This window comes from Osmerus mordax, chromosome 1 (genome assembly GCF_038355195.1).
Source record: "Osmerus mordax isolate fOsmMor3 chromosome 1, fOsmMor3.pri, whole genome shotgun sequence".
NCBI lineage: Eukaryota > Metazoa > Chordata > Actinopteri > Osmeriformes > Osmeridae > Osmerus > Osmerus mordax.
In genome coordinates this window covers 10,358,856-10,374,505 of record NC_090050.1, presented here as the reverse complement: position 1 = coordinate 10,374,505, position 15,650 = coordinate 10,358,856, and the positions used below count along the sequence as shown (strand labels likewise).

At 45.4% G+C, this 15,650-nt stretch overlaps 1 protein-coding gene across 1 annotated transcript in view; it reads right to left on the bottom strand.

Annotated features, from left to right (window-relative positions):
* Positions 1-6,686, bottom strand: part of atp2b2 (ATPase plasma membrane Ca2+ transporting 2) — a 70,489-nt gene extending 63,803 nt beyond the window's left edge. Inside the window, exon 1 of the mRNA XM_067246840.1 lies at positions 6,653-6,686. The gene's annotated coding sequence lies outside the window, so the exon portion shown is untranslated. The remainder of the gene's footprint in view (positions 1-6,652) is intronic.
* Positions 6,687-15,650: the final 8,964 nt, after the last annotated feature.

Below are 15,650 nucleotides of genomic sequence, written 5' to 3'. Positions count from 1 at the left end.
AACTCTGTTTGGGAAGGACTAGGACTTGTCTGTGACCCCCTGTCTGCTGGCCACAACAATGACAGTCCTACAATGAGGGCCCTAGTAAGAAAAGTGGGGATTAGCTACCGGTTGGCATGTCCACCTGAGAACAGAGAGATACTGTACTTAGCATGGTCCGAGAGACATGCCACAGTGTATGGAAATTGAGGCCCAGACAAATATATATATATATATATATATATATATATTTAATTTCCTTCAGCGTATGTCAGGAGACAATCGAGTTCCCTGGCCGAGCGGGGGACAGCATGCATGTCACAGAGACAGAGACACGTGAACACAACATGGGTTTTGGAATCTCTAACAATCGCACCTGCTTGCTCTCACACCCTTCGGATAACGTCTGCAACTTACGCGAAGGAAACGCGACGTGATTACATATCGAGATGTTCGATCGAGTTCCACATTGTTCACCGGTTTTGTCGGAACCGGCGTCACCAGAGCATCGACATGCACTGGCCTCCCGTCGAACACATTTCTTTCAGTCCGATCCTTGAAGGCTCCAGCAGAAAGTTGTTGCTAAAAAATGGCGGTGCTCGTGCATTCCCTTCCAAAGAATGACACGTGTCAACATATTTTCCGCAGCGTTCCACTGGCCCTCTTTAACGCCTACGAGCCCATATTCCTAATCTCCATTCTGGGTCCGTCTTTGTCTACATAGTCAAATACAAGCACAGACACATATTGATCACTGATTTTAAGAGTACGGAGTTTGGGGACGGTACAGATAGGAAGGGTACAGATACCCAACCTGACCTCTCAGCTAGTGGCTCTCACAGGATGTCATTATGGCTCTATAACACTCGACATAAATACGTCCTTACCGCTGTTCTGAAAACTAAGATGCGGTTTCAAAGACACAGAACACAGTTTAGGAGTGCAGAGGTAATATATACAAAACCACAGAATGACACTTTTATATAAGAATGTCTCGGCATTGGAAGAAGAATGTATGACATGACAGAAAGTAAAGAAGGTCGAAGACGTGTCTAAAGTTCTGAGAGTCCTGTCCTAAGCTCTGGCCATTTGAGGCTAGGTCAACCTGCATTAACCTACCCCAGATTCGTGTAGAACTTTCTGTATGTTATAGACAAGTATGGTGTGCAAAAATACAACAGGTCTACATACTGTACTGTACAGTAGCTAAACAAACTTGCCATGGACCACATATGTCCTAAGACAACATGTCTGAAAGGGCTGTTTTGTTCCACTTGAACTGAGGCAACCTGTTGTAACCCTGCGTCGGAGCGACTGCTTTGTCACGCTGTACTTTCCCAGCTCTCCATAGCTCCTTGGTGCTACAGTGAGTTTCCCTCGTGAACCAAAGGCTGTAATTTGCAACGATCAAAATGCAGCCACCAGTTGAGCTGCTTTACCAGAACAGCTTGGCAGCCAAAAGCACTGACGTTCCACACTGGAACATTAGGAACCCTAATCATGTCACAGTTCAAGTCGGGTCAGAAAAAAGTCACACGGAGAAAACTAACTTGAACACATTGCACTCCCGAACACACACAGAGGTAAACCAGAGTACAACTCTGGTCCACTTCCTAACAGCTCCACTGTGCTGTAAATTGTATGGGCCTCGTTAAATGTATTACCATCAAAAACACTTAGATTTATCAGCCATGTAGAACACAGTGTATCATCGGCTGTAAAAAGGACAGGTTGTTTTTTAATGATCCACAGATGTTTCTCCAGTGCTGTTTGCAACAGCAGCACCTTCTCTCTGGAGACCAAGAAGGCACCGTATCCATGGTGGTGGTGACGGGGATTTCACACGCCTGCTTTCGGAGAATCTCTAAAACAACTGTCACACGGAACTGACAATGTACCGCCTGTTCTAGTGCCCTGTGCTTAGGGAGGCTCACCACTGGGGTTTCACGATACAGCGAAATACCCCCCCCACCCCCCACCCCACACACACACACACGCACACACACAGCCCAGCCTCTCTTTCCAGAAGCCCTATAGCATGGTGCCTTCGGTGCTAATATACACCTCTATTTTGAGGCTCCGGCTGCACGCACGGCCCAACAGGAAGTGAGGACGATGCGACAGCTCCCAGGCTGAGGCTCCTGGTATTCCATCTAAACGTGTTAAAAACCTCATTATTATTCCCCCAAAACAATGCCAAAAGTAACATTCAGCACTTTGACAGCGAAGCAGGGAGATAAACAGGTGGCTTTTCAGAGGTAGCGGTAGGCAGACCCAGGCGGCTCAGAAGCACAGGTTTGGGTTACCAGGCGGAATCCAGCATCAGAGGTTTGACATGGGGACGTCATTTCCAAGCGGTTAGCGCTCTATAACTGTTTTACAGTGTTCACCTCTGAAAGGTTGCGCGATACTATTTCCATTCCGGATTAGACATGTACTCGGTTCTGTTACACCACTAACTAATACACGGGATCTATCAGGTAAACCTAAGAAAACAAAAGCAGAGATGACGAATGAGAAACCAGAGGTTTTAGTAAGAAGCGTTCCGTGACGTCCGGTGTGCCACTTCCTTGGTAACTGACTGACTAGGGAAACAGCGGGAGGGCAAAGGTCTGGGTAACCACAGCACTGGAGGGAACCGTGTTCCTCCCAGGGAACAGAGCGGGGAACGCAGATGAGCCGCTTATAATAACACAACGCACCGTCCCTCCGTGCGGTTCAATGAACTACCAGGAGGATCGTTAAAACCTAACAAAGTTAACATGGCAGTGGAGAAAACATCACGAACAGGGGGGCTGTGAGAGTTGAAGTCGAGTTTCCCGTGTTGACGGAGAGCGGCCGTCCCACAGACAGGAAGTGGGGAGGGGTTAGGGTGGAAACACCCTAACAGGAGGAGGCAGGAAGGAGCAGTTCTGGACCGGTCTGGCTGCAGTGTCACACACCTGCAGAGGGCACGGAGATAACTTGATTATATCATCTGGCCTCTGTAGAAGACACTGCTGAATCAACACCACGGAGGTCATTAGCATGTCTCCCCTCACCCCAGACGCCCCCGCGGTGATAAACAATGCGGGGGTGTTTATTGCTACGCAACACGTCGCTGCAACAAAATGAGCGGACAAAATGACCGACGGCATGAAATGAGGTATGTTTTCAATCTAACACCTCATATCTTGTCATGCTGAGAGAACCAAATCTATATCCTGGATCATCTGAACAGGGTTGATCTACTGTCCCACTACAGAAGCTCAGTTCAGGGCATTTTCATCCCTGCTAGAGACTGGGTTTGACACATTCCTCTGGTGAAAGATTTCCTCCTCTCAAAAAGTTCCAGTTGCTATGCAACAGATCCGCAAGGCAGTATGAATGATGATTGTAGCTAGCAAGGCAAAGCCACACTGCTGCTAGGTCACATTCACACTGCTCTTAACCTACATAATGCAGTTGTGTCCATAAGCCCAGCATTAACATTCCTGAATCGGCATTACTCATTTCTAAACAAGTCATTCCCATTGTTTTGCTCAGTTTCTGATTTCCCTTTTATTTGATGTTTGAAGTCATGTCACCAGTAATATACTGGATTGAAACCTGCTGCATCGCTGGATTAAGCCTACAGTCATTGTTATTTGGGGAGTCTGCTCCGCAACGGCAAGTGTCTTACCGTACACGCTGTCAAAACAACAGCTTTTCTTCCCAAACATCTTAATGTCTATAAACCCCTTATATTATTCGCCATGATGGTTGACTATTTTACCCACATATTGGCAACACGTACAGTGTCTAATTAGCAGCAATCACTGGGGGTAGCCAACCCTGGAGTCTAATATTAGCCCAGCTAAGCTGTGCAGGAATGCAGGCCTTCAAGGACCCGATCAAGGTCAAGGACACAGTCTTTGAGGAACCAGACGAGAGGACCAATCCATTAAACCAATCCAATTTTCCTGGCATAATATCTATCTCCAAATGGACAGAGGAAGAGTATGTCCTGCATATTTGTAAGCTTTGCTTGGCAGAGTGACAGGTCACAACGAAACCGTATAAAACTTAGGCGATCTTAAATGAAACCCATGTATCTAAACAACAGCATCTTAGTCACATACCAGTTAGTCCTTAGCAATGGTAACTGAGGTGGGGGGGGGTTCTTTTACCAGGGAGGATTATGGAGATGTGAAAGTGACAGAGTTTCATCCTCCGTCATGATAGGGCAGGGTGGAGCAGAGTGTTGCTCCTCCTGTACCCTGCCAGGGGGTCTCTGCTCCTTCTACTGCCACTGTGGAGGCTACTCCCCTGGGTCCCGGCCCCACCAGGGAGACGGGATCAGGAGCCAAGGGGAGGAAAAGAGGCGCTGAGAGGCAAGGAGAGAAGGGGGAAAAGGGGATGGGAGAGGGGTAGCGGGAGAAGGATCGAAAACAAAGGTGCAACAAAAGGGGAAAGAGAGTGAAGAGTGATGAGCTGGTGGGAGGAGGAGAGGAGGTGGAGAGGAGGAGGGGGGAAAAGGGGAGGCGAGCAGGGGTGGAGGCAGGGCCCGCTGAGGTGACAACGAAGCATGTGATTAGAGGGAGCCGGGTGGCCCCGGGCGTCTCTGGTCGGCTCTTCCTGACTGACTGGACTGCATGCTAACCAGGGACGGTTGAGCTTCACTGCGCAATCAACACCGGCCGGCGCTGACACACACACACGCGCGGGCACGGAGGCAGCGCAGGCAGGCAGGCCGCTAGCTAGCTAGCTGGGAGCTGCAGAGCCCGAGTCTCCGTCTGAGCCCGCCTGCCTCCCTTCAAGGTCACTCGAACGCCATCCACTCCCACGGTGCAGGGCTGCCTATGCGAGGCAGCAGGGGCCTCTAGCGTCGGGATGTGTTTAAGGAGGTGAGACTCCACCGAGGACTGGGTCAACGCTGGCCGGCTCTTTTCCTTTTTTTTGGTTCTTCTTCAAGGTGGGAGGAGAGGAAAGACTGTTGCTTGGTGATCATTGGAACAGTTCACAGCTGGCTTGTGCTGATGCAGTGCAGCAGCGTATCCGTCGAAGGAATACGGATTGGATCGGAGAGTGAAAATGGTCTGATGATGCAACAGCACGCAGCTTGTGCAATGCAGTCATTAGCATATGATAAATCGATGATGATAAAATTAGAGTGATGCTAACAATAAACATTAGCCGGAATACAACACAGTAATAAACAGGAGATTTTGCAGGGAATTGCTAGGCAATGACTGCATTGTTTTACATTTATGTTAACTGTAAAATGCTCTTAAATCAACTAAATAACACTTTATAATAACATTAAAGGTATATTCAATGAGTTTTTTTTATTGACTTTGTTTAACCATCCGATTTAATCTATCTTCCCGGAAAGATTTCCCATTTCCAGTAACCCTGTGGTTGCTCTGTGCCTTCTTTTGATATGACTTTGTTTGACCTACATTAGCAGAGAAACCGAGCGCTAACTTGTACGGTGATGGAATTATGCAGTAAGAAGGGTCCAGTGTCCCTGACCCAGTTAAATACCTACTGGAGAATTGGCTAGTGAGGATGTGAGTCATTAAAAATGAAAACGAATGCTCTTTAATCCGAATTCCTTGGCATAAAAGGATGTTCAACATAACATGATGACTAAGTATGTCTTTCAGAACACGATAAGAAACGCTATATCTCATTGCTTCAGAAAATACGAAATGATTGGACTCGTCTAGTTCTATGCGTAAGGTGCTTGCCGAGGCGAACTGAAATATTTAAAGGTGCTGTGCCCTCATCGCGTGGCGTCTTTTACATCACCAATTTGGTGCAGCTAAATATACTTTTATTCCCTTTCATGACAGAATTCTAAAATGTTCACAGGGGCTATATATAAGCCAAATTATGTGCATTTAAGACCGGGTTAACGGTAACGCATCCTTTGTGAGTCATATGAGAACATGACACAGTATATACAGTAGGAATACTGCACTTTATGCTACATCTATGACACAAATTATGTGCATTTAAGACCGGGTTAACGGTAACGCATCCTTTGTGAGTCATATGAGAACATGACACAGTATATACAGTAGGAATACTGCACTTTATGCTGTCAACTCCTTCTGCTCATAATTAACAGTCATAGAGCCAATTGTTCCAAAATGGTTGGCAAGGAAGGTCTTTATACAGTACAAGTTTCTAAGGAGCTGGGGAAGCACGTTTTTCATGCGTATGTATGTTAACTAATAAACCTTTGATGTAGAAAGTACATTATTCTCAGCGCAGGCATATAACAACTTTGGATTGGTTGCCTTTCGAAATTTCCACATCAAACAGCGGCATCACTAAACCCCACGGCCTCTTGTGTCTCTCCAGCAAACACCTCGTGTCTGAGGGAGTGTGGACTCCTCGGTTCTCCAAACGGAGCGCGGTGGACGACCAGAAACAGTCAAAGTGCTGCCTCAGTATTGTTCTCTGTTGCGGGCGGCGTTGATGGCAGATTGGATAAGTAAGTAATAGCCCCCCATCCCACCAGGGTTGAACAAACAGCTCATAAAAAAGCTGGGCTGCGATCCATATCCACAACTGCGCCGAGCAAAAAGTGATATATCTCCCCCCCCCTCCCATGACCAAGGCTTTCCCCTATCTCAGTGTCCCTGTAGACCTTACCATCATTTATACACATTGATATCAAAGACCAATTTAAGGTAAATCTTACCTCTCTGTTGTACTCAATGATTCAAGGTCTGGAGAGAGAGAGGTCCTTTAACTCATCCTGCAAAGTCCCTGAAAGAAACAAGGGAGAACTAGGCATTCGAACGTAAAGATAAGGTACATCACCTTTTTTTTTGAAGGATCATTTAAGTCAGGAGTACTGTGCACAAATTGAACAGTTTTTGGTTTCGTTTTTATATTTTGAGGGCCTTTCTGCTTTATTTGGATAAAGCCGGTGTAAAGTAACAGGAAATGTAGGGAAGAGATAAGAGTGGAGGACATGCAGGAAACGGCCCGGGCTGGAATCAAATCCGGAGCCCTGCAGAAAGGCCTACAGTACGTATGTGGTACCAGCTCTTAATCAGTGAGCCCCCAAGGTGCCCCAAACAAACTCATCGTTGAGAAATGATGTATCTACAGTATAAGTTGTTTGCATGTTTGCACAGTGTTGAGTCATCCAGTCTGGAGACTTGGACACAACAGTTTGGTCCTCCAGCTATTATCAGAAGGACACTTGACTCATTCTTCTTCAGCTGTCTAAAAAAACAACCGTACTCTGACTGTGTATGTCAACAAGATGTCATGTTTCAGATGAACTGTAAAAGTACCACTATAAAAAGGCAACTGTCTTATATCAGAGGGTATCAATGGTAGCTAGCTTGTCGGTTTTCTTGTGAGCACCTGTCTGCAATAACTCACAAGAAAAGCAAAGGTGCCAAACGATACTAGACAACAATTCATAAGAATTGGGAGTCAGGTGGCTGAGCGGAGTCAGGTGGCTGAGCGGTGAGGGAATCGGGCTAGTAATCCGAAGGTTGCCAGTTCGATTCCCGGTCATGCAAACTGACGTTGTGTCCTTGGGCAAGGCACTTCACCCTGCTTGCCTCGGGGGAATGTCCCTGTAGTCACTGTAAGTCGCTCTGGATAAGAGCGTTTGCTAAATGACTAAATGTAAATGTAAGAATAACTGCAGTCAAGTACCGCAATACTATTTGAAGACACACAAAACCACCTACAAGAAGGTAGATCGGTCAAACTCGCTTTGACCAAATTCCTCTCGTAGAGCAAACTGAGAAATGTCAAAGGAAAACGACTGTCCTTTAGCCGGCATTTGAAACGGCATGAATAAACTGTGAACGCCGAATGCCAAAAAACAAAAAAAGGACACCCGGTGGCTCCCATGGGAACTCTGAAGCTATTTCATGCTCAGTATTGAGCCATTTCCCCTGGGCACCTCTTTCCTCCTCGTCGTAATCATTATAAAGAGCCAATTAACTATGCTGTCTAATTGAACTGAGTAACCCCGCTTAGTGGGCCACTGCTACTGTCTATTTTGGGAAGCAGAGCCTCTGTTAAGGCTACAGCACAGGTAGCTCCTCGGTGGGCCTGTTCTGTCTGCATGGTTTCATTGATAATATCTAGCAAGGCACTTTAATGGCTCTCTGAGCTGTTCGTTGAGTCTGCCATTTGCATTATCAAGTTATTTATTCTCAGGGGCTATTTCCACTTGGCCAGCCAGTATTTTCCATTGCTTTAAGTGTAAGAAACACCTAGATGGGATTTTCCATGATTTTCAACACTGTTGGGGTGATGCGAGATTTAAGACAGTGGCTGCATGAAAACATAACGTATGGGGAAATGTAACACTTTGGCCGCCCCAACTACAGTGCTGTGTACCAAAACCTTGGATCAATTCTCCTCATTCAAATAAAGGCCACCCAGACGTCCTATAAATAGTACAGAGGCTTTTACTAGCGTTTACATATTTCTTTAAAGATTTGACGAAAGATTTGTGTTTTAGTGATGTTCACATGAACCCTACAGCAGCCAGCGCAGGGCCAGTTGGACTCGTTAGCCACCGAGGTGCAGGCGTTTTACTGGCCCATTGAGTTTATCTATACTGAATGCATGCAAGGCCAAAGGCAGTTGAATGCAGATGAATGCAATTTGAAGCATGCCTCAGGCCATGAAGGCAAACTAGGCTGGAGCACACAGTCAGCGCTCACATAACTGGACAGTTGTCCTGCACTCCCATGTTACACTGACACATTTTACATGGTCAGCTGTATTTCTGTATTTCAACTGTACAACTTCAGCTGTAACTGACCCCTTCAATAAACAGGACAATTGTCAAGAAATGTAAATAATAAATCAAATGTGAGCGGTCACTGTATATGACGCATGCCACACTTACTTCCCTGTTTACAGTCGAGAATGTAAAACAAACTGATCACAAAGACAAAGGATCCACACCTACATGCACACATCCACCATCCAGGCCCTGGGGTGCCTTCAGGAACACTGACAACTGAAATCTTCCACCTGGCCACCTCTGAGCCCGAGGTGAAGGTGCTTTGTTAAGCTCCTTTTCGCCAAGCCGTGAAGAATGAGAGCTTGAATCTCTGAAGCAGCTTCTTCTTCGGGATAATTGGTGTCATGGAGGCTACACTGTCGGGTCACCGGTGGGTATGGGACTGGCTCACCCAAGACCCATCACTCTCCAGCTCCAGTATGGGCTCCTACACTCCTACACTCATCCCTCACGGCCTTCAGTGTGTGTGTGTGTGTGTGCGCGCGTGTGTGTGTGAGAGAGAGATAAAGAGATAAAGAGATAAACAGAGAGAGATAGAGAGGGAGAGAAAGCAATAGAGACAGAGACAGACAGAGGTGAGTAGATCACATTCCAATACTGATTCAGGTATAAAAGTTATGCTATACAGACTGCAGTAACCCAAAAATCTAATTTGACTATGACAATTCAAGGAGACCTGTAACCCAAAGCACTGTGCTTATGTCCATATTGAGTAAAGGAAGTCCTAGGTACACAGTAGCTTTATTTAGCCTTGTGATTCAACTTTCCCCAGGAGAGTTTTGAGACCCTTCATGTTTCTGGGTTTGGCAGTGTGTTTGTTCCTCCAGATGTTCTCACCATCACAGTATTCCAGTTAGCACATCTACTTTCCATGTTTAGGGATGAGCTTACTTTGAAAGTTTCCATGTGCTTCAGTCCCCCTGTCAAATAAGGGAAACACTACCATCCTTATTGCTCTTTATGCTACTACTGAACAAATCATGTTTGGGAACACGGGGAATTACATTTTTAGAATGGTGTGTTACTTTTAGGTATAATAATAATAGATTACACGTTCTTAGATTTCACAGTGACTACTACTGTTTACAGAAGTTAACTGGCATCCCTGGGACTAGAGAATGAGCCATTCTATCTTTATCGGGTCAAATCCCTTTGAAACAACTAAAAACATGTATTATCCGAAATAAACCTCGCAGAGCAACATGCCAGACAAACATTTACAGCACCACAGATTCAACATGTTTTAAACCAAGCAGCATGTCAACAGCACTGCTCTGGGTAGAACCCGAAAAGTAACTACAACACCTTGTAGTTCTTACCAACAAAAAAACAAACAAACACGGATGCTGATGGAGTTACTTACTATGAAGCCTTTGAGATTCCCAGCCACCAAAAACGTATCCAAATATCCCTGCGGTGGTCGGTAGCGGTGGTGGCCCCAGCTAAAAATAGTCAGCAGCAACCAGGCCAGGTCTGGCAGCTTTTCCACACAGACAATAATGCGTTTGTCATGAGAATGTTCATTCTGAGGGCTGAAAGAGCAGCAGCAGCAGCGGCGGCCGTGCGGTTGGGGCCCGGGGCTCTGTGAGGGGATGGGAGGACCAGGGGCTGGGCTAGCTGAGCCACATACCTACAGCACGCGGAGCAGGCGGGCAGGAGGGGCCGTGAGATCGCACAAGGTCAGAGGGGAACAGCTGTGGAGCGTGGGCTCCAATCCTCATCCCCGGCGCTGTCGTCAAGGTGACCGCAGCAGGAAGAGACGGACCCTGGGGCCTGACGCTGACGGGTCGGCACTTCCTGGTTTTTACCGACTAAAAGTAACAAGATGTGGCAAAACGTTGAGGATAGAATTATGGTCTGTCTGTGTGGGTGAACTCCATCTCTATAGTAACCAATGGTAATAGGGTATGTATTAGTAAATGTGCCTGTAGGGGCCAGTATTCCCAGGTGCATTCAGTCGAGGCAAATCCCTTTATCCCCACACATTTCAGAATAATCTGTGCTCAAAAGCCATTACACCACCCAAGCAGATTGTATACAAGACAATGTTGAGGCTTGAGCCTAAAAAGATAGCAGACGAACGTGACAAAAAGTGATAACCCCTACCAACAATATTAAGCAAAGCGCTTTTAGAGTTGGATTCATATTCTCTCAAATTATTACAGCATGAAAGGACAATGCTTTGTGGCAAAGAAAAGTGTGTTTGTGGTAAAGGTTGTCGAATGAGAACACAGACACTGGTTCATGTCTTAGCGGGGAAGATATGTGAAGCCAACTGTAGCGAAGGACTTCCCATGCCCTCATGCCCTTTGAGTTGGAGTTGGACATCTTCCACAGGAGGCGACTTTAAATAGACAGCACCCTCAAACACTTCTATTCATAGCTGCCACCATATGCTGGTTAGCCCATCCGACGTGTTTCGATGGGGCACATTTACCACATATTCAGCCACATTTGTAGTTGTCTGTTGATGTAATAGATGACGTTTTATTATTGTGGCATGTAAGACATGCATACTTACAGTATAGTAGGAAAGAATGTGAAAGAACCGAGGTACAGTACCGTGACTACATAACTTGCTTCTGGTTGACAAAGCACAGTCATAATGAGGCCCAAATACAGCAAACATTGGTCAGCCTGGGCCACATCCTTAATAGTTACATGTCCAAACATATATCTGTAATAGCCCGTAAAATGCCAGGAGGGTCTTTCACAAGCACACCACCGAGCACAAACAATGTTTTATGGTGCAATTTGTCAACCTAGAGCAGCTCAGAGCTGTGTACAGTGAGTTCATGGCTGTATTCAGATATAGCGTTCCAGGGGGCTGGTAATTGGTCCCCAAAGCCGCATCGCTGCGGCATCAGCGCACACACGCTAATTCGCCGTGACATCACGTGAGCAAGGAGAACCCCGGGAGAGGGTGCCCGTCTCCTTGATCTGTCCACTACAGCCCACAAGGATCTCTCCTAAGTTCCACACACTCTCTCTTTTTCTCTGGAAAAACCAACAGAGGGAAGGGAGAGACGCGCGAGCCTTGGATGACCGCAGGGCGCCCGTACAGAACCGCCAGGTAGTGAGGAGCTTCCGGGAGAGGCGCGAGATGTTTGCAGCCTCGCTCGACGGTTTGAGCGTCAGTGGCCTGGCGTTATCACCCGCTATCACACGTGTTAAGCGAGAGAATGTCAGCACTTTTCGTCGACAGGCGTAGCATTGATGGGATGTACCCATTAACAAACGACCGATCCGATATTGTGACCCCTCTTAATGAGAAGAGGGCAGGGAAGTGAACCGTGCTGTAAATGATCAGCCACTATTTTTAGCCATCACATTGATTCAGTGTGAGCTGCTCCTCTGCTCCTACGCTCCACAAACATTAGCATGTGTGAGACGAAAATCCAGTCTATACATCGGGATGAACAGCATCCTAAATTGACCATGTTTGTGATTGGTCGGTTCAGGTTATCATGCGTGTACAAATAAACTATGTCCAGGGTGACACACGATGCTTAGCTTTTGTTTTTTTACTTCAACATGGCCAAAGTATCCTTTACCAAATCCCCCGACATATATACCCAATAATGGATAGACCGATTTGGATTCAGATGAAATCCAAAAACGTCCTGACCAATGATGAAAACCAAGCAACTGGACAGGAGAGGTAAACAGGACACCAACCTTGGTAGTGCCAGGGCAAGCTGGGGCTGCAGCCTTGGCTGCCCAGCCTGATGACAGCCAACACTGGGCTGCAGGAGAACACTGCCCCCTACTGAAATCCCTGAGGACCATAGCACCTTCTACCAACAACCCATCTCCACCACCACCCCCCCCCCCCCCCCACTCCCCTTTGAGTTTCGACAAGAGAGGGGGAAAAGTCTGCTTGATGGGGTATTCGCACTGCCCCACCCCTTTTTACATTCATATTTAAAGCCCTGTGTGTAGGCTTGTGGAAGCTGATTAAAGTGGACAATAAACATATTGATGGCATACAGTGTGTATGTATCGACCTATGTAAAACCTTCTGGAAAGGTCCCTAACCTTTGACTGTCTACTATACAGTCTACTATACTTACTACTATAGATTAATCAAGGAGATATGTTTGATAGGCTTATCCTTATCCTTATGTCTTAGTAAAAAATAAAAAATAAACTAAATACAAACAAACGGAAATAAGCATATTTGCTATATGTCTTTACATTGATCATTTCGAAGTTTGTACTGAACTTGTATAAGAAGGTGCCTGTGGAAACTGAAATTAGCAGAGAACCAGAACAGTCTCCAGAACAATTTATAAAAAAGTGGCGACTGCGGTCTGTGGTCTGTGACAGAGCAGTTCACTACCTCTCAGGGACGTGCTGCTGACGATAAGATTGGTCAGCACCAAGGTCATGACATCAGAGGCGATGCCTTGAAGATGACACTTCCCATTTCCTGCAACTGACATTCATCTCAAGCTGGAAAGACCTGTGATGGACAGCTGTCTTACATAACCCAGAATGCAACAGCTGTACCCTAGCTGATAAATGATGACTTCTCCCTGATCACCTATCCATCACGTGTTGTCCATATGCTTGATCCTTTCAATGAAATAACCGTTGAGTCTTGCCATCCCACTCACAAAGGTCTTTCTCCCTGAGAAGAAACATGTTTGTTCTCTATTTTGGGGCATGGTTTGTGGATTTCTTTTGTTGATAAACAGATTAATCTACCGACTGGAGACCTGGCTGTCTACTTTCCTCTTAGAAGGAGTGATGCGGTACGCACAGAAGACACAAACTCAAGAAAATGTAAACGAAGACAACGAAGAGTGGATTGACGATAGGGTCCAGAGGTCAGAATATGACAAAGAATAACTGAACCCTCACCGCAAGCGTATGCTATTATCTCTGTGAGACATGCTGACCAGTATATCTCCCCAGCCCCTGCCTCAGGTGTGCTCACCTGAACACCTCCACTGTTGTCGAGGAACATAAGGAGCTGTCATTCTGGTTCCAACCATGTCATTTGCCTGACATTGATGGGATTAAATATAGAATCTCACGCTGAGACAATCATATATGTGCAGATCTAATGAAGTGAGGGTCGGCAGTATGCAATCTATTCAGAAGGGGGAATCCATTTCATGTGACAAATCTTCTTGTTTCAGAACAGGTAATTAGGTTTACTTCACTAACCACAGTGTGTAGGACAGTAATTATTCTCGACTCTATAGGATGTCAAATTTACATGATTGCTCTTCCCTTATAGATACTGTTCCTTTGACGCAATGAAACTACAGCTCCTCTACTCAGTAGATTGAAAGCGACTATATCGTTTTAGACAGAAGAAAGATCATTTGACTGCACTGACGTAATTATGAGAAACGTGAATCTTTTCATCTTTCTCCAAACTGAAAGAAAATCAATTCTTTACACGTCAGACAATAAAGCCCTGCTAGCTGTGAGAATTCACGGAGCCAATAACCAAATGTGGCCGATGATGGCATAAGGTGAGGGAAAAATGCAAAAAAAAAACTAATTCTATTCAAATGTATGAACATGATTCACTATTTAACATCAAATAGTTTACTTCACTAAAGTGAACGCAAAAAAGGCATCTCATCCTGCCTCTGCTGCAGAAGACACATTTGGCTTCTGTCTCATCAATCAAGAACACTTAATGAAACTCAGCATAGAGTGTGAGAAGAAATATGTCACCTTGGTGGCACTGGAGGCAGTGGAAAAGTGTGCCACAAACAATGCCCATGTCTAGAGGTTCCAGCTGCTACACAAAAGCCTGCCAACTAATAGTATAATAGTATCAACCTAATACTGAATATACAATCCGATGTCAGAGCTCGTGCCAAAAATGAAGTTAATCCTGGTATTTTAGACTCATCCAAAATGATACTGTGTTTACAAACCACAGTTCCTAGAGCCACATGCCTACATTATTGATTTGGACCCAGCAGTTCATGCATATTGATAAAGAGCCTTGGAAACAGGCGACAGCGACAAAATAATACCTGAACACGATGAGACTAGGACATCCAAGATACTGTTTCAGGTCACACTTACTTTCCTGGAATCTGACTGTACCTCTAAGAATCTGTACGAGGCATCTTGTGTCAAGGTCACTCACAGGACAGGTTCAAAGTTATTTTTTAGTTGAATCAAGATTGAGTTAAGACCCCTACACAACTCAAATTAGGAATGGACCACTGTTTCCTGAGCTATCCAGCTCAAAGTTAGACAAGTGAATGCATGACCTACTCTAATATTATGAAAGATCATTTTGAATGATAATAATTCCAATGCATCAAGACAACAATCTATTCACAAAACTGGCATAGAGGAACTTCTATCGAAGCAGTTAACAGAAGGCAACTAACAAATTGGTTAGCCGATTAAATTATGGCTTCAGGAAGAATTAGGTCGAATAAGAACCAAGTTGCTGTGGTGACCAAGCCGCTCGCCCAACTGAGTGCTATTGTTTAAAAGCCACTGAAAAAGCGAGGTGACGGAGGGTGGTTGGGGAGAGGTCTTGGTTAAACCTTTTTGTTGATTTCAAAGCATCACAACGCATATCCTTAAAAAAAAAAAAAAAAGGAATGTTCAACAAACAGTTCTCTCTCAGAGGCATATCAGCTGTCATCATACACTGTAGAAGTCATGTGCAAAACTCAAGTGTACTGGTCCCACTTCAACACAAGATTAAACGTCCAATAGCCTGTCCTTGTTTACAATAGATATCAACTTCATTCTTTTATACTAGACGAACCAATAGAAAAACTAAGTGACTCATTTGGACCTTACAAACCTCTCAACACCTCTCCACTGGCCCATAGCTAATTACAGTAAGCTATTACTTCATGTGTGAATTACATAACTGTTAGAAACTTATGGGTTTTTGAGTTCTAATACACCCCAA